The sequence below is a fragment of the Schistocerca americana genome, chromosome 9 (genome assembly GCF_021461395.2).
Source record: "Schistocerca americana isolate TAMUIC-IGC-003095 chromosome 9, iqSchAmer2.1, whole genome shotgun sequence".
Lineage (NCBI taxonomy): Eukaryota > Metazoa > Arthropoda > Insecta > Orthoptera > Acrididae > Schistocerca > Schistocerca americana.
This window is the reverse complement of record NC_060127.1, coordinates 124,003,552-124,023,741: the sequence shown is the minus strand read 5'-3', so window position 1 is coordinate 124,023,741 and position 20,190 is coordinate 124,003,552. Positions and strand designations below refer to the sequence as shown.

Genomic DNA, 20,190 nt, shown 5'->3' with positions numbered 1-20,190 from the left:
GCACTTGTATGAAGGACCATATATTATATTAAGAAAGCCGCACATTGGTTGCTATCTACTAGCTGACACTGTATCTGGACGAATAAATGGGTTGTTTCATCTCGCAGACTTGAAGAAATACCGAGTCAACCACTGAAAATATCTGTTAAGCTGCTAAAATAAAATATACACACACTATAAGTTGTCATACTATGTGTGAAGTACCAACGTATGTAAGAGTAATGCACAGGACTAACACCCTGTCGACCTGCCACAACAAGATAAGTAATTTATATGAGCACCTTAAGTAAAACACATTTATTGTAGGAGAGCAAGATTTGCCTTAGATGTAAGTTAGTTTTAAGTTAATTGAGCCATGAACGGCCACAGCCGAAAGAGCTGACAAATAAATATTATAGTAGGGACGTGCTAAGTGCCACCTGCTACCATTAGTTTTAAGTATAGCGAAGCTCTCTCCTCTTGAATGAAATAAATTAAAATGGTCATTCAGACCAGAATGATTGCTCGTAGGTTAAAAAAAAAAATTTGATTAAGGTCGCTTACTCTAATGAGGTAAATGTTATGTTATGCTTAAGGAGTGTGTGACAACAAATTTTATGAGACCACCTATGAAACGCAGCAGGCAAAAAAGCAGCAGCTTATCATATAAGAATCAAGTAAGTCAATAACGATCCAGGTAGCAGGAAAGAAGTGCGCAACTCAATTATTTTATTATAATACGGAGAAAACCGTATACGCACATAAGAATTTTGCGGCACAGTGCAGCTGAAATACTTACAAAGATCATTTATAAATAAACTAATTTAGTACTAGAAATATCTATTTCAGGTCCTCGAGGTATGACGATTTTTTTTTTAGAAAACCAATTTTACGATACATGGAACAGAAGATAGTTAACAGACACAGTTCACTGCTAATGCATGGTTTAAGTAATTTTAGATATGTATAGAAAATTGTTTAGAGAGCTGGATCAGATGACACTGAAACTGCTGTATCGATTTAATTATACTATTTGTCATGAAAAACTAAGGTGATAATAATTTATGTTAAGCTCACCATATCATACGTCATTAACACTCTGCCTTCAAATCTCTTCACTTCATAAAAGTCTTTTGTGTTTTCCTCTAACCAGTATCCTTACCATCCTACCTTATCCAGTAGAGAAGTGAATTTTACGAGCTGGTTGCATGATTGATACATACAGGCTATACGAATGGATAGTCGTGACACATTGGTTGTCGACGGGCTATGATTATTCTCCGCAAATTGCGAGTTCAATTAAGATTTGTTATGTGCAATTGCACGACAGGGAACACCAAGCTTCCCAATTTCCCTAATGGTAGTTTGAACACGAACTGGTCATCATGTAAACGAAGCCACATTGACTATGTCTTCAAACTAACGACGTAATAGAGAGAAAATAAAAGAGTTGAACTTGAGAAAAGAGTAACTATTGTAAAAAGAAAAGAATAACAAGATTTCGAACAAAGTGTAAACCTAAAGTGCCTTGGAAGCACAAACTACGAACAAGAGACACGCTTTTCGTCAGGCCTTGTAGTCACAGAGACTATATATTTCTTTGTAAATAATTTTTAGACATGATATATATACTAAATGTTAACTGTACTTTGTAGTAATAATGCAGTCAGTAATAAATGAACACGTATATGCTGCTGCGTGTGAACCTACAACAGACAAGTAATTAATGGACACGTATAAAAGTGGTGCGTGTGAACCTTAACATGACGACCAAATAAATGTGAACACGAATTAATAATAACGTGTGAACTGAAAAGGTGATAACTGCAAGGACACGTGTGAAATACCGCGTGTGAAGTAATATTATAAGTACTTGTACCACGAAACCACGATGTAGAAAGCCGAAGAGTGAAAGTGAATAAGTGTTGTACTTACCACAAACGGTACTGTACGCCTTTCCACGGACACATTCTTCGAAACAGTTGCGGGAGTCGCCGCATCTGGCTGCTTCTGTAATCCAGAGTCGATGAAAAACTGTATAAAAACTCACACCACAGCTAGTAGACACCAAACGCTCTGCTTCTCGCAGAATACTGCAGCTAGCATTGTGGAACTGTCAGGTTATTATCACGTGATTGGGACCAACGGACGTAACACTGTGTACGCTGTGCGCTCAACAATCAAATTTTCTTTGCACAACGAGCGCGGATGCCAAATGTGTTTGAAATGCATTCAAAATAAAATATGATAAAGCAATGAATTAAGCACTCATGTACCTTGTGAAATTATAAAGCACTAATCGGAAGAGTCTTAAGCTCGATTTTGACAATTGCTACCGAATTTACTGACCAGGCCGAGTAATGACGAAAACGTGTCAAACCAAATAAAACCAGAAAAATAGATAAATATGAGAACTCAGCATTCCTAAGGGAATGAGACCTTATGTACATAAACAATTCTTATCCTTACCTAATCCAATTTTCTTTTAGACTAAGTTATTAGTAAGTAAGCACATACTAATACAGATTTTTTTCTGTATTTTTCATGTACGAAAACATAAATGGAAGCACGGACATGTGTCAAGTGAAATAGAGACCGCCACCACACGGCTCAACATGTTGCAGAACCAATCTTCCAGTTCCTGACCCACGACGTATTTCCAACGCAACATCACACCCCGACAACTACTCCAACCTCCACACTGAAAGTGATGCCCTACTTTTCCTCCACTGTGAAAGTGTAATCAATTTCCCCACTCAAGTGCAGTGCTATCATTTATACCCGAAGCTCTACCACTCCCAGTGCAACTCATACCTACCCAAGTGTAGTGAAACATTTGTTTTTTTTTGCAGGCCATGAAAGCCACAAGTAAGTAAAGTGCTACGTATTTACTGCAAGAAATCTTCGACGAAACAACGACAAAAATATTCCTGTAATATTTAATTGTAAAACAAGAGTGTCAATTTTTTGTAACATATTTTTTCCACGAGTGCACACAGCACCCAGACTTCCTGCGAAGTCAAGCAATTTATTTCTTTGTTATTTTTTAATATTTATTATGCCATGTATAATGTATCTATGTATGAGTATCTTTATTTTAATTTCATTATCTTTTACCGAGAAATGAACATTTGTTATCCTTGTACAAAACATTAGAAAGGGCACAGTTCAATTGTCATGTAGTTACCCTATGGAAAAATTACTATCAATTTCAGTCGTACGAATATACTTACCTGATACTCTGTATGTTAACCACTTTGCTGATGTAGTGTGTAAAATCTATTGTAAAGAATTTTTGCAAGTAATACCAACTTGTTTCACGAAAGCAATAATATCACGACTACGCGTGAGTCGCGATGATCCTGACGGAGTCATCGCTCCACACGCGGAAAGCAATGTGATATTATTGGATTTCAGACATTTTGCATATGAGAAAAGGACAGCCATCGAGCTGTAGTTTTTAATGATACTAAGCATGACAACGTGAGAGTAAAGAAACGAAATCTGTTTATAACATGCGCCTATACCAAGACGCACGGCCAGCGTTTAAAAGGTACTTTTAAACACTGACTCGCTGGGCGCAGATATTTAAAATCATTGCCGCAGCGCTTGATAGCAAGAAGCTGCGAAACAGAAGAAAGAACAATTTATCATTTGTTAGGAAAATTCTAGAGTCTTTATAGTTAGTTGTACTTCTGGTCGCCGATATGTTAACATGTACTTCATTACCTTTGATGTTTGGTTGCCGACTTGTTAAGACGTGTTGTGTAGCACCGCTACAAGTTATATTTCATTTAGTGTGAAAAACCACGTTATCATCAAGAAAGAAAACGCTTTTGTAAACCTTGTGACGATAAAAAATACTTACGCGCACGCCAGGACATTTAATTTTTACAAAATATCACACATACAAAAGCAGCGATTGTTGGACTGTTCCACGTATGAGAAAAACATAAAAGTGTAAGTTTTTTATTCATTGTAAATTTGTTAATGTTTATAGTTTAACGCATTTGTTCTTTGAGAATATATTGATGCTTCACTGTACAGAAAATCTATGCTTATTCTTTTCTTTAAATTAACCACAAATAATGTTTATGTTTAAATGAACTTTGTTACAGGTTCGCTCTTTATCGCGGTGTCTCGATTGTATTTGGGAGACCATTAATGTGTTCAATTTCCGATCTGACAACTTTTTTTACAAAATTTCACTGTTTTGCATTTTTTTTATTATTCAAATAGGTCCCTTAGGTAATTTCATTGAAGAGTCTGATTGCGTGAAAGCAATCCGGGTTAAGAGGTCATTTGAGAAACTAGTTTCGCGCAATCAATCTGTACGTCTCCTGAACACAATCGAGAACCGACGCATCAGCGATCATTCATTAATTTTTCTCTCTTTCCAAGTCGTACCAAAAAACGGCCAAGGAGAACTGCCGTGAGTACGCAATGTAGTGTTAAAGGTGGCATTCTTTACCTTGTCGGCAAACATTGCCATAAATTATCATCATCAATGTTATATTTGGTTAAATGTGAAAAGCAAAAAAACCTTTTAACGCTAGAGTGTGAATGTTAGCGTTATGTCTGCCTCGGTAATGATAATGTTATTGGCAGTTCAGAGATGGAGCTGAGTTTTGTGATACTACTTCATTGGCAGTTTCAATAGCTAACACTCACAGAGTGGTTGAAATACATGATCTTAACGTAGAAAATACCGAGGATCAACTGTCAGATATTTTCAGTTATAAATACCTGACTACCACATAACAGGTAACGTGCTATCGTTATAGTAAACTGCGTCTAGGCACTGCAATTTCCAATACTAAAAGCTGGTATGAAAAAAAAAAGTTTCTGTTCTGGGGCGATCGGTTTTCTAAATGAGACAGTGAACAACCATGAACGTTAATCATCAAATCTGTTTATGGTGAAATAAGGAAACACGAATAATGAAATGTGTGAAAGAGTACGTCGTAAAGAAAGTAAAGAATTGCTGTGTCTTGACCCAACATTTTCTTTCTTCTTGTAGATTCACGGTACAGTTAATCAAATGCACGGCGCGTACCTCAGCGGCGGACCGCTATCTTCCGCCGCTTCCAGATGGGAACGCCAATTCCGCGAGCCGCTGCGTCACCGTGGAAAAACACTTGCCGCTGCTGTTGCCTCGCGCCACGCAGTAGCAGGAATCAGCATCGAAGAGGAAAACCGCACCGCGCATGCGCGGAGTGCCGATGACGAAGACTCGGGCGGGGCGGCCGTTGTGTGAGTTCGCAGTTAGTGTCACGCGGCAAGATCCGATATCTCCAAACGTAAGTTCGCTGGGTGGATTATGATTTTTCACGTCATTCTACGTGCTTCTATGCCTGCATGTAACTATACCTGCATATAACTGTAGACTACTCGCTAAGAGCAGTACAGATTCCAATATTCTGAGACTAGTCGGCTCAACCAGGAGTTCTCAAACTTTTTCCGTCGTGCTTTCCTTCTGAAACAGAAAATTATTTTGCCCTCCCCCTCCTACTTTTCTATCCTCCTCAGCATTTCTCGTCCTTGGCACAAAAATAGTCCACTTACTGCGCTCTAATTTTTGCAACTAACAGTTACAACAATAACAATAATAATAAAAATTAGAGACTGCCCTTCAAACATATCAAACATTTTTTTTTAATTACCACACATTAGGGTTATTCAAAGGAGATGAAACTTAACGGTTACTTCCAGTTTATAAATAACCACGACTGTGTGTGTTATTAGATCTGAACAAAGTCTTCATTTCTAATTGGTTTAAAACGGTTTATTATGTGAAATATTACGACGTACAAATGACGATAGAACAGTCAACATTTAAATGCCAATTAAAACTCTCTTGTATTCAAACTGATCATCCAAAAAGGAAATAAGAGCAAAAATGCACTCGATGAAAATTCAGGCTGTTTCTTTAATTTGCACGTTTACTGTGATGTGTATACGTGAATTTCTGAAGAAAGCAGAACCAGTTTTGGCGTATCTCTGAAACAGGAACTCGCAGATCCCTTTCCAGCCTCATTCGAGGCCTGTATTTCGTCGTAATACCATTGCGAAAAATGTTGACTCACACATGTAAGTTAATGCGAAGGGTAATAACGTGTCCACAGCCCTTCATCATTCCGAATCTGCATTTAGAAGTTTTTAAGAAACTTTGCTATAAATTTATTTCCAAATTTTTTATTACTTCAGAGTACTGTTAACTCCTCATGTTCTATTGTTTTAAGTGTGGTTAATGGTGTAGTATGATAGGATCTGACGGGTTGTGGATCAAGTCGTACTCAAATGAAGGTTCTGGAAATCTGTCCTTGAATCGTTGACGAAGGTTTTTGAGATAGTAAGCCAATTCTACTAATTTTGCCTAGATGGAAGCCCTTTCCTCTTGACGAATTCAGAGAAAATATCTCGCAGTTGCTATTCTCCATCTGTGTTTTCAAAAGTCCAAGTCTTCTCTTAAACGCAAGCACTTTATCGTTTAGAAATATATTAGTATTTTGATCTTGAAGTGATATGTTAAGATCATTCAGTTTCTCTTAAACGTCGGTTCAGCTGTTCAACAGGAAAAGACGAACATTATCCTTCAGATCCACAACGCGACGAAGAGTAATTCACGAGACAACCGACGTACTTCCGCGTGCGATATAAGCGATCATGGTTAGAACCCGTCTCCTCACAAAGACGGAAAATGGCCTACTGTTTAAGGCTCGAGCTGCATCGTTCAGCACTTCATTAATTCCGTTCGTACTACTTTATAAGACAATGCATCCCTGTGTACCGTAAAATATGTGAATTTTACAGAAGCAGAAAGGGCGCACTCTTCCTTGAACCCCTTTTCAGTTCCAGTAAACGCTGCCACCGCATCGTTAGATGTAACAACACAATTTGTCCATCACAGATTGTTGTCAGCAAAAAGTAATTTACAGAAAAGAAACTATCTTCGCCTGCGGTCCCCCCTTTCAGAGATTTACAAAATAGACCGTCCTCGAGTATTTCGCGGTCGTAACACTAGCGTACTGAAACAAGAAGCTGGGAAAGATTTCCGGTGTCATGAAGTCGCAGGGGGAATTTTGAATTACTTTTTCATGTCACGTTATAGCATTAATATGACGATCACGGTATCATCTGAGAGTGGTATCGATTTCAGACTCGCGCCAAACCTTTCTTTTGTGTTAGCAGAAGAGCCAACACCGTGTTACGAGTGGAGGCAGAAATGCACGCGGTTTAGCTCACGCAGGCTGGCGTGAGGAGGGAAGAACTATACTGGCGTGAGGTCTGGAACAGGACAAGGAATGAGAATTCAGAAAGCGGACATAATTAGTTTGATACTTAACTTTAATCCATTAATGATGAACGTCGGTCTTGACGGTAAATGGTTCGCTATATTATCTGTTCAGAATACATTCTTGAAGTAATTATAGTAACTGAATATGGCATCTTGCTAGGTCGTAGGAAATGACGTAGCTGAAGGCTATACTAAACTGTCGTCTCTGCAAATGAGAGCGTATGTAGACAGTGAACCATCGCTAGCAAAGTCGGCTGTACAACTGGGGCGAGTGCTAGGGAGTCTCTCTAGACTAGACCTGCCGTGTGGCGACGCTCGGTCTGCAATCACCGATAGTGGCGACACGCGGGTCCGACGTATACTAACGGACCGCGGCCGATTTAAAGGCTACCACCTAGCAAGTGTGGTGTCTGGCGGTGACACCACACTTTCTCCGTGTATTTCGACGGCTGTGGGAAGAAGTAATTTCTTACAAACAATGGGTGCTGATTTGCATGTTGCAATTAAGTACGATAAATCTTGAATGCTCGTAATGCTTTCGTAGAAACTAATACTTGGTTTTTGAGGAATCTGAAATTTCGTTTTAGTTATAGCTAATTACGCTGTAAAAATTCGAGGGTTTCACTCATACGATTTGGATGTTTTTTTTTCCAGATGTCTCCTTAGTTAGACCCTCTACAAGCTATTGTTGGCTAAATAAAAAACACATTACAATCTTCCTCGTTATTCAAACTGGTGCTGCTAAACTGTAGTGCCAGATTATCAACTTGATGTTTAGCACTTTGCTTTAGAACTAACATCGCTGATAAGAACAGGGGAAGACACACAAGATTCGTGAATTTGATTAAATTCGAATCTTTTTCCTTATTAGAATCGCATACTTTCGAAGGAGAAGGCACTCGGTAAATCCCTACCGTGGGATCTCTTGTCCCCACTGCGAATCTTTCATTTATCCATGGCAATGGAGGAACTTGGATTACTTTATTTTAAATCCAATTGACTGCTTCCAATGAACATGCACTAGTACTCAGCTTCTAGCCTACGTACTACCTTTCGACTGGTTTCGGAAGCTTGGCTGAAATCGTGTGGACCGTCACAGTACTATGATTAACAATCTGCTATTGAAGTCAGCGCTGTAAAGAAGTGGCAATCACATTGTCCAGTGGTTTATTGTCATTGGTGATTGGTAAATGCTTGGTAAGCAACTACATATCTGCGTGTTTGGTTTGATTCTCAGGTTTCCTGCTGACAGGAACTACTGATCAGTTGTTGCGAAATAGATCAGCGAATTGCTGATGCTGTCTCCGCCCCCGGTAGCTGAGTGGTCAGAGCGACAGACTGTCAATCCCAAGGGCCGCGGTTCGATTCCCGGCTGGCTCGGAGATTTTTCTTCGCTCTGGGACTGAGTGTTGTGTTGTCCTAATCATTTCATCCCCATCGACGCGCACGTCGCCGAAGTACGTGAAATCGAGAGACTTGCACCTGGCGAACGATCTACCCGACGGGAGGCCCTAGACACACGACATTTATTTATCGATGCGGCAGCTTCCTAACTTGGTTCATGGAAGGAGAATCTGACGCTAACAATATTTGTTCGGCGGATGTCCGTTGTAATATGAAATCCAAAGATTTCAATGAAAGCCAGCGCCCCCCTTCTATTACGCTCTGTCCCCCATCCCCCCTCCAAAGTGGTGGGGGGGGGGGGGACGCATACATCATTATTTAACGAAACTACTAGATGTAATGTTACAAATAACATTTGATAACAGTGTGCTATTTAACATTTGACTCCTCTCCAGGCCAGAGTAACTTTTAAGTGCTAGTCGAATAGCAAAAAACCTGTGTTTTTGTACGTTTTCGTGTTTACTTTGGTCAGCAACACAAAAAAGTTATAAAAAGCTGATAGTGCGCCTTCCCTCTTTGCCAGTGCAGTGATTTATGGCAATGAAATCGATTCTTCACCTCCAGTGCATGCAGAATGATGATTTATTCTTTTATTTGGCTGCTAATACTGTCAAAACAGGTGACATCCACAAAAAAAAGACTGTGGACTGCCGCGGTAGAATTCTATCCTTCTTTGATTAATATTAGCTCTCTGGCCAGTACCTAATGCATATTTTATCCTTTTTTGATATAATGTCTGCAAGAGTGTGACAGAAACTAACTTCAGAAGAGCATTGAGCATGGAACGGTAAACAAAAATGTGTTGCTTCTCTGGTCCCGCAATAATAAAATGCAGGTACCAGCCAACTAATACCAAGTAATTTGTATAAACCTCCGTGTTACTCACTTACTCTTACGGCCTTCTGCCTCCCCTTCAATTACCCATCTCATCAATGTGTACTCAAATAATTCCCACTGCATCATCAGTAAACATTATCATCTACATCACATAGTCTTGGCTCACCGCAGGAGCTGTTCCTATCTCAGTTGTCCTAGATAAATGAGTGGTCAGCGCAACAGAATGTCAGTCCTAAGGGCCCGGGTTCGATTGCCGGGTGGGTCGGACATTTTCTCCCGTCAGAGACTGGGTTTTGTGTTATCCTAATTTCGTCCCCATCAACGCCCAAGTCGCCAAAGTGGCGTCAAATCGAAAGACTTGCACCTGGCGAACGGTCTACCCGACGGGAGGCCCTAGTCACACGATATTTACATTTAGTTGTCCTAGAAGCCTAGAACACTGACTTAATCTGGCACCCATACTTCTTTGTCTGGTCCCGTGATGCTCTCATGTACTACACCAATCAAGCTTTTCAGCACCTTATACGCTCACAGCCGATATATGCTTAAACGAGGGGGTACCCAAAAAACCGGAATAACATTGCCGTGGGCGGAGCTTGTGTAGTACACATTCGTGTTGCAGGGCTTGCGTGGATCTGTCCTCCGATGTGTGATGGAGTTCGCAGCAGTTATTGCTTTGCCTCCCATGCATGCTGATGTAATGCGTCTTCACGTGTAGATTGTCTTCTTGGGTGTCTCCTCAGCACAGTTCTGCAGTGCTAGCTATGCAGCGAGCACGTGTGGCCAGCGGGTGGTGACGCTGCGCGGCAGTTTGCGGCCCAGCGTCCGGATTTGGTTGTTGTGTGACCGGCCCCACATTCGTAAAAGGTGTGGGCGGTCGCCTGGAAGAGGTCACGAAGCAGAGATACTTCCGCGATGTCGTGAAGATAAGCGGTGGGGAAATCGTAAGGCAGGTGTAAGGCCAGCTGAAGGATGCGCTTCTGCAGTGTCTCCAGCTTCTTCAGGTTCATGTCGGCGGTGTTCCCCCAGACGACAGCGGCGTATTGGAGTACAGGGCGGAGCAGCGCCTTGTACAGTGATGCCCAGCCACGGTGGTAGTTGGGAGTCTTGGTTCAGCACCGGGTACAGGATGCGGAGCCTGTTCCGCACTTTGGTCTTCACTTCGCAGACGTGCGGAACCCACGTGAGTCGGCGGTCGATGGTGACGCCGAGGTAATGCGCCGTTGGACGCCACGGGACAGGGCTGCCACTGACGGTGAGCGGTTGCAGACCTGCAGGAACTAGTCGCCTGGTGACGAGCAGGAACTGCGTCTTGGCCCCATTGCATTGTAGACGCCACTTGACGGCCCAGGCTGCCAGGGTGTCAACGGCGAGCTGCAGACGGCGGCGCATGATGGCGGCATTGAGGCTCTTCGTATAGAGAGCCGTGTCACCTGCGTACAGGGCGAGCTGCACACGGTCGATCTTCAGCGCATCAGAAGTGTACAGCGAGTACAGGAGTGGCCCCAAGACCGAGCCCTGTGGCACACCGGCGTTGATGCGGCGGACGGGGGACAAGCCATGCACGGCCCGCACGTGGAAGGTCCTATTAGCAAGATAGGAACGGATGAGACGGACGTGCGACGTCGGGACCCCAAGTTCAAAAAGTTTGAATAAGAGGCCACGGTGCCACACACTGTCAAAAGCATGCGACACGTCCAGGAACACCACGCCGAAGAACTCGAGCTGCTCAAGGGCGACGTACGCATCTTCCACTAGCCGAAGGAGTTGGTGAACTGATGAGTGGCCCCTGCGAAAGCCGAACTGCTCTTTTGGCAGGAGGCCTTCCTCGTCAACGTGGCCCTGCAGCCGCCTAATGTACACCCTTTCAAAGACCTTGGAGACGGCCGGCAGTAAACTAATAGGTCTGTAGTTCGCAGGCTGACGCAGATCCTTCCCCATCTTCGGAATCGCCACGATCTCTGCATGCTTCCAGGACTGAGGAAAACTGCAGGACCGGAGGATGACATTAAAGACGTCGGCGAGATGAGTGACAGCCACCGGCGGCAACTTCTGGAGTAGGGCGTTGGAGACTTCGTCTGGGCCCGCAGCTTTCCTGGGATGCAGGGCACACAGGATGGACGGCACCTCCTCCGCCGTCGTCTCTTCAATGATGTCATCGTCGTCACGTGTCTCCAGGTAGTGTGGGAGCCAGTCAGCAACTAGGTCATCGTGGACAGCGTTGGTCGGGTCTTCGATCGGCGTAAACGCAACCTCAAAGACATCCGCGAGGGCATCAGCTTTCGCAGCTGGTTCGCAGACAGCATGACCATGGACCAGCAGTGGAGGGATACGTTGCGTGCGGCATAGGAGACGCTTCGTCATCTGCCAGGCCGTGCCGTTGTCAAGACAGGGTGGCGACCTTGTTATTCCAGTCGCGGTTGCGATGGTTGTCAATGGCAGCCCGGATGTCCCGATGCATCCTGTTGAGGAGGCGCTTGGTGACGGCAGTTCTTGTCCTCTGCCACTCCCGGTATACCCAGTTCTTCTCAGTGATGGCTGCAAGGATGTCCGGCGGCAGCTTTCGGGGTGGCAGCTGTCAGGAGTAGTCAGGCGGAGTGCAAGGTTGGAGCGGCGTTGCTATAGTGGCAGCGTCGATCGTGGTGGCCGCGAAGTGCAGAAGTGCTGTGTCCGCTCCACCTTCCGCAGGGCGTGGCGCGGTGGCGAGTGAGTCCGTCACGGCTGCTTGAAACCTGTCCAGTCGATGCCAGCAAGGGTGATGCCTCTCCTGGGCTGTTGGAGGGCGCAAGGTCGATATCAAAAACCACTGGGAGATGATCAGAAGACAGTGCCATCCTCGTCGTGGTGGAGATCTGATGAGGGATGCCCTTGACGACCGCAATGTCAATTATATCCGGGAGGCCATGGTCAGGGAAGATTGTCGGGTTGTACGGCCCCACCATAATCGCATGGTGCCGTTCCACTACCTGAAGCAGGCAGTGGCCAGCGGCATTGGTGATCCTGGAGTTCCAGGAGACATGTTTACTATTGAAGTCCCCGGCGATGAACACCTGCCCCCTCAAGGAGAGCAGAGCATCGATGTCAGCAGGGTCCAGTGGACGAGACGGCAGTCGATAGGCAGCGACGAACGTGATGGCGCCCGCTGAGGTGTGAACGACGACACCAGTGGTGTCCAGCGTTGCCAGTGGCAGAAGTTGTATCACGTGTTGACGAATGCCATTACGGACGTGAACGGCTGTTCCACCACCCGCCATCAGTCAATTGGTGCGATAGCTGGAGTAGTTGGCCGCCCTGACGTCGACCCCAGGCTTCAGGTGGGTTTCGTTGATAAGGCAGGTGTCGACGGCTTCATCTCGAAGAAATTGGCGAAGTTCGCCAGCTTGAGTGCGGACGCCGTTGGCATTCTACGCGACGACCGTTAGCCCTCTAACACTGCCCATGGTGCAACTGGTGAGTGTTGACAGCGGTCGGGGCCGGAGAGGCCATCGGCACAGCAGCGGTGAGTTGCTGCGATAGGACTTCAATCAACTTCGTAGCACTGGTCACCAGGGCAGTGAGCTGTGCGCCGAGGTTGGCCAGGTCAGCGGTGGAGGCAGCCGGCGCAGCCCCATCGCTGGAAGGGGAAGGCGTGGCTGCTTCGCTGTGAGAGTCCACCTGGGGCTGCTCGACAGATGGTGCTGAGCGCTGGGCATCCATGGTGTGGCGACCCCCGTGCCGGCGGTTGGCGGGGCGCGGTCCGGCCAACGTCTCGGGAGAGGCAGTACCTGGGTCCGCCACTAGCAGCTGTGGTGGAGGCGCAGGAGCCGCAGGTGTCGGCATGGCCCTGGATGCGGCAGGAGCAGGAGCAGCCAACGCAGCCGGGACGGCGGAGGGCGCCCCTGACGTTGCCTCCGCGAAAGAGACGCCAGGACATCTCATTGCTGGCTTCTTTGGACGCGGCGCTGGCGTTAGGTTACGTTGGTGAGCGATGGCACGCTTCCACACCTCACACCCACGGTAGCTGGCCACATGAGCACCGCCACAGAGTGCACAGGTTGGCTTCTCGGTGGGCGGATGGGGACACGCACGTCCTGCGTGGGCGCCGTCGCACTTAACACATCTGTCTGGCATAGAGCAGTGGCGCGCGATGTGATTCATCCCCTGGCAGCAAAAGCACTGCACAGGGCCTCTCTGGGAGCGAAGATCTTCGGTCTGAACCGGAACGTCGGCGACCTGCGTCAGTTGGTAGAGTTTGCTGTTCTCCACGGTGTCGGAGCAGACGACCAGGAAGAGCGGCATATCATCGCGTGATTTAGGCGACTTCATCTTCTTGACTGCCCGGATGTAGAAGCCCAGGTCAGCGAGTTCACGATGCAGGTGATCGGCTACCATATTGAACGGGAGGTCGCGGATTACAATCTTCAAGACCTTGTCAGGTGCAGAAGCGTGGGTATAGAATGGGATACCATGCTCAGACGCCTCCTGAGTGACCCGGCGATAATCATCAGCAGTGCGCAGTGTGACCCTGTACAAGACCCGCCCGGCAGGCTTCACGGTGTACACGGCCGTTGTCCAGCTGCGCAACAACTTCTGCAGTTCCCCATAGGGCAGCCGAAACTGGAAGACCACTGGCAGAAGATGGGAGTCTTTCTTTGGCGCAGGATCGCGCGGTAGCTGGTCCGGCGCATCAGCGAGCGCGTCGAATGAGTTGTCGACGGCAGTTAGAAGCGTCGTCGAGGACTGCATGTGTCTTGCAGTTCGCTGGGCCGGGACAAAACCATCGGCGTCAGGTGCAAAATCTTGCTTGGCCCTCTTCTCGGTCGGCGAGCTGCGAACAATGGACGTCGCGGCTGTTGCCCTCCTCTTCTGTTTCCCACTTCATCCGCGTGGCGAAGGGGCGGTGGAGCTCTCATCTTCAGAATCGGGGAGCGGAGCAGACAGCGCTGTCTTCAAAGTTTCCGGAGCGGTGTCCATCAAATCCATAACCATAGCATCGGTCGTCGTAAGTGGGGGGCCAGATGGGGCCGCAGACGGCGCAAGCGCAGTCAGACGGCGATCTGACACACCCTTCGCGTCGCTAGCAAGTGCAGGTACGTCCTTCTCGCGGCTGCACATCTCAGCGACTCGGCGTGCGATGTGTCGTGTTGCGAGGCGTGTGTAGCGCAACTCAATGCCAGTTCAGTTCCGCCTGTGTTCACCGGGCTCGTGCTGTTTATCTGCAGTGACTGTTTTTGTTAACACTGTTTTGTTCTTGTTTAACTTTTTTATGACGACAAGTTTAAGTGAACAACGCGCAGCTGTGAAATTTTGTTTTCTACTCGGTAAAAATGCTGCTGAAACTGTTTTAATGTTGAGAACAACTTAACAAGATGACTCTACTGGAGAAACTCAAGTTTACGAGTGGTTTGCTCGATCTAAAAATGGCGCCTTGTCGATCGATGCAAACCTCATTCTGGACGTCCATCAACTCCCGAATCGACCAAAACATTAAAAAATTCGAGAGCTTGTGCTCATAGATCGTCGACAGATAATTGATAAACTGTCAGAGATTAGTGGGTTATCTTGCAGCTCCGTGTTCTTAAAAAAAGACCCAATTTGTGAGAGAGACAGGAAATTGGTTCTTCCATCACGACAACGCACCTATTCACACAGCCATCCCTCTCAGGTTTTGGCTGAAAGTGGTATGGTTCCGCTGATGCATCGTACTCGCCTGACCTGGCTCCCTGCGACTTCTTTTTGTTTCTGCGCATAAAAATGGGCACCGATTACACAACACTGATGAAGTCAGGAAAAAACGAGGGAGGACCTTTCAGTCATTTCTAAAAATGACAACAAAAATGTTTTGAACAGTGGAAACACCCGTGGGGGAAATGTATTAGTTGTAATGGAGTGTATTTTGAAGGCGATAAGGTTGTTTTGTAAACAATTTGAAAATATATAGTGTGGTGTGGGTACTGTAAGACCTTCGGTACACACACCATCAGATTATTTGACTTGTCCCTCTAACAAAGTAGGCGAGTGTCAGCAGTATGTCTCGTGGTCTTATTGTGGCGTGTTTATCTTCTGCCGTTAGGTCAGACGATAGAAATGCCACTTGGACGCTTAGATTAGCAGATTGACGGTGACCAATTTTAAACAGAACTTGATTAATTTCCACACAAATTTATGAAAATAATAAAAATCATAGATTTTACGTGACTTGATTCTGGATGCTGTTTACAATTGACAATCTTGGTCTTGGTATGTTAATCTTATTCTCACATATCTCTGATACTTGACAAAGTGTCTATACATTTCTCTTCATGGCTATGTACAGGAATATGATAATCTTATTAGGCGCAGACTGAAACTTGACTATAGACTGGTACAGATTAATGTAGACTGGTACAAACAGGTGCAGATAAATGCAGACTGACTAATCGGTGGTCTGTACACTCGTTATAATACGTCGCGTGTTTAGGTATCACTGCGCGAGTGTGATCCACGAGGAGAAAAGGTTCTACGTCAGCAGAAATCTCATTGGCTGTGTTACATATTAATACGCGGATCGGCGGAAGCAGAATTTGGTCCGTCTCTAAGACAGCGCCATCTCATAGTGCGGAGACGGATGAGCGCTGCGCCTGCACTATTGTGCTTAGACCGGTATTACACTATCAGATTTCTTTGTCAAAGATTTGATCAAAGATGTGATCAAATATTCTTTCAAATATATTTGACAAAGATCTTTGACGTAGCGCTAGAAGGGGTATTACACTGTCATCAAATTTTTCGTCAAAGTTCAAGATGGCTGACAACAACTTGTTCTTAACTGCAGCAGTTGTACGTACCCCAATTGCATTGTGTACACATTCGGAAAAGAAGTGGCGGAAAAATGGAACCATACATACGCGGTTGACAGTCTTCAAAGTCCTGGGATTACAACTTGATAATAAATTCTGTTGGGAGGAGCACATCCCAGAACTGCAGAAACGCGTTAACAAATCTGTTTGTAATTCGAGTGTTAGCAGACATAGGCAACATAAAAATGAAAGAGCTTGCATACTTTCATTCCATACTGTCATATGGTATAATATTTTGGGGTAAATCTTCAAGTCAAACAAAAGTTTTCAGAGTCCAAAAGCGTGTAATACGTATTATTTGTGGAGTAAATTCACGGACGTCCTGTAGAAACTTCTTCAAAGAACTGGGTCCACTAACTACTGCCTCTCAGTATATTTACTCGTTAATGAAATTTGTCGTAAATAATATATCTCTTTTTCCAACAAACAACTCAGTTCATACATACAATACCAGGACCAAAATGATCTAAGCACTTACTTTAGTTCAAAAAGAGGTCCACTACTCAGGAACACTCATCTTCAATAATCTGCTATCAAACATAAAAAATTTAGTTACAAATAAAGATCAGTATAAAAGGAGCCTGAAAGACTTACTAGTGGCCAACTCCTACTCCACTGACGAAATTTTTAATAGAAACAAATGATGTATTGTATTTATTCATACTATTAGTATTGTTATTTCAGCTTAAAAACACTGGACTCGTATTCGGGAGGACGATGGTTTAATCCCGTCTCCGGCCATCTTGATTTAGGTTTTCCGTGATTTCCCTAAATCGCTTCAGGCAAATGCCGGGATGGTTCCTTTGAAAGGGCACGGCCGATTTCCTTCCACATCCTTCCCTCGCCCGAGCTTGCGCTCCGTCTCTAATGACCTCGTTGTCGACGGGATGTTAAACACTAATCTCCTCCTCAGCTTAAAAAAATTGACATGTTCCACATCCACGAGAATCTTCTCAGCACGGATCTATGGAACGAAAAACTAATCTAATCTGGGTGAAGCCGTGGGTTTTACGATGACACGATAAAAGCATTCAACAAAACTTCTTACGTGAGCTTCCAGTGAAGATGTCAAGTGGTACATCAATTACTTATGAATGGATGAGCATATAGTCTTGTATGTGCTCAGTGAAGTGTATCCTCATATCACAAAGCACAATATTCACTTAAGAACTGCTACATCTTCAGAAGACAGGCTCACTGTAACACTCCGAGTCCTTGACTTGCTACAGGAGAGGGTTGTTAGGTTAGGTTAGGTCAGGTCTCGTCTCCAATCTTCTTATTTTATTTTTGTATTCATGGTGCCTCATGTTGTAAAGCGCCTCATCAGCTTCATACATCTCTATTAATTTTGTAGTTGTCGGCAAGCACCAATTGTATTTACCAGCAATGTTTATAAAAACACTACAGACGACAGAACGCTGCAGCGATGCTAGCGCTCCATGTGGTAACATGTCACATTGCACTGAACAGAAGACAAGCGATTTCTTTGATCAAATCTACAGTGAGGCCCTAGATTTGATCAAATATTGGACGACATTTGACAAAGTTCCTATTACACCATCAAATATCTTTGACAAAGATTTTGGACAAAGATATTTGACAAAGAAATTTGATAGTGTAATACCGGCCTTAGCGGGGCGCGGGGCGCGCTCTAGTGGGAAAGTTGTGTACGCGCTGACTACGCGGAACTATGTACACAACATATAGCTTTCAAAAATTGATTCTGCTTTTTTCTTTGTTAGTAAACGCCAGTCACGTTATATGGAAGCAGCCTACTCACGATATATAGAATTCATATGCTTTCCATTGTGTGGGCACAGTGAACTTTATTTACAGGCATCACGTTTTTGTTAATCACTTTCTGGTTGCCCGCTTTGTAGTTAGAGAGCCTGTGTTGAGAATGGCAACAACAATATATAGAAATTTTCCACCCACCGCCCCACAACGTCTTGCACAGACAGCAAAGTCTCTCCATCCACACAGAGCACTTTTCTTATTATATTAAAACATATTGCAGTACATTAGAGGCTCGTGGTCTTGCGGCAGCGTTCACGCTTCCCGCGCACACCACATGTACCTACGGGGACATAATAGCACAGGCAGCCACCACCAGAAGCGCAGGTGCCATAATTTCGGTGGACTTCAACAAAGCCTTCGACAGGATCGACCACAAATATCTCGTAGAGACACTGTGCAGACTCGGGTTTGGGCAAAAATTCATCGCAATCATCCAGAAGATACTAAGTACTGCGAGATCGACAGTAATAATCAATAGTTGGGAAACAAAACTGATAAAACTGGACAGATCCGTGAGACAAGGCTGTCCATTGTCAATGGCTCTATTCGCTATAGCACTGGACCCGCTGCTGCGGAAACTCACAAACGACATCAGAGGCTTCTCCGTAGGAGGCAAAGCAGTAGCATGTATAGCCTACGCTGACGACCTAGGCATCTTTATTGAAGACCAGGAAGATATTGGGAGAGTAGAAACCATCATGAATACATTCCAAAAAGCGTCTGGCGCCCAAACCAACCCCAGCAAATCAGTGCTACTGTCGATAGGGAATCAACGACTCAAACCAGACAGCCAGTGGTATAAAATAGCAGAAAGCCATAAAGTTCTTGGAACATATATACACTCTTGTCCACTTAGAATGGCCGCATACAACTGGAGGGACGTGCTACACACCATAAGAGGTTTCTCCAGACAGCACGCGAACCGAAAGCTAACAATCCACCAGAAAACAGAACTGATAAACACGATGATCCTGTGGAAAGCTTGGTACCTGGAGCCAATCTTAAGCATCCCGACAGAAATTGCGCGAGCACTAACGAGCGCAGTGTACTACCTGTTGTGGCGTCGAAATATATTCAAAGTGACGCAAGCAACGTGCTCGCTGCCAACGAAAGAAGGGGGAGTAGTTGATATAAAGACCAGATGTGCAGCCCTTCTACTGAAACGAACGCTCGCCATCCAGGACAAAAACCCTGACAGCGTCACAGCCAAGATAATTGGAAGATACAAGCCCGGATCACAAGAAGCGCCGGCCGACACGAGACACATTCCCTTCAGAATGCGACACGTCAGGCTGCACTACGCCAACAAAAGTTACGTTCTGGACACCGTGGCGAACCCCAGCCACAGAACAGCCAAGAGAATATACTGGGCCCTCAGAGGGAAGCCGGCAAAAAACAAAATTGAACAAAAACTCCCGCAATACAATTGGAAACAAATATGGGGGCACGTCTCGGAAAACGTGTTGCCTAAACATGCGAAGGAGACATGGTACAAAATAATTAACTGAACGGTACCAACCAACCAAAGACTGGCGGAGATAAAACTCGTCGCAAGTGACAAGTGTGACGTATGTGGCATGACCGACACCCTCGAGCACCGATTCACGTGCGGGAATGCCATCAACATCTGGGAAGCGTGCCAGCAGATGGTGGCCCACATCAACAGAACGGCGCCGGGAAGCATCACAGTGGAAGCAACCCATTTCCACGGCCCAAGCGACTGGCGACTCTCTGGATCCTCGCCATGACGGCACACGCCATCGTAGCGCGGAGGCAGACCGACCAGCTGGCCTTCCTGATGGACCTCTGGGAGGAGAACAAGACAGCCCAGCAGCACAGGCGATACCACGAGAACTTCAAAAACTTCCTGCAGTTTCCACTGCAGACAGCAATCGCCAGAGTCCTCCCCAGCCTGTGACCCTCAGCACCGCCACCAGCCAACTCACCACACCCACCACAAGAAGAACGTGTGCAGTGGTAGTGAACAAGTGCAACACAAAAGATGAAGTGCTTTCTCTTCTCGCATCAAACAGTGTAGTATAGAAGCATAAAGTGTTT

At 45.3% G+C, this 20,190-nt stretch overlaps 1 protein-coding gene across 1 annotated transcript in view; it reads left to right on the top strand.

Annotated features, from left to right (window-relative positions):
* Positions 1-5,226: 5,226 nt before the first annotated feature.
* LOC124550731 overlaps positions 5,227-20,190 on the top strand; it is a 55,679-nt gene continuing 40,715 nt past the window's right edge. Inside the window, exon 1 of the mRNA XM_047125452.1 lies at positions 5,227-5,279. The gene's annotated coding sequence lies outside the window, so the exon portion shown is untranslated. The remainder of the gene's footprint in view (positions 5,280-20,190) is intronic.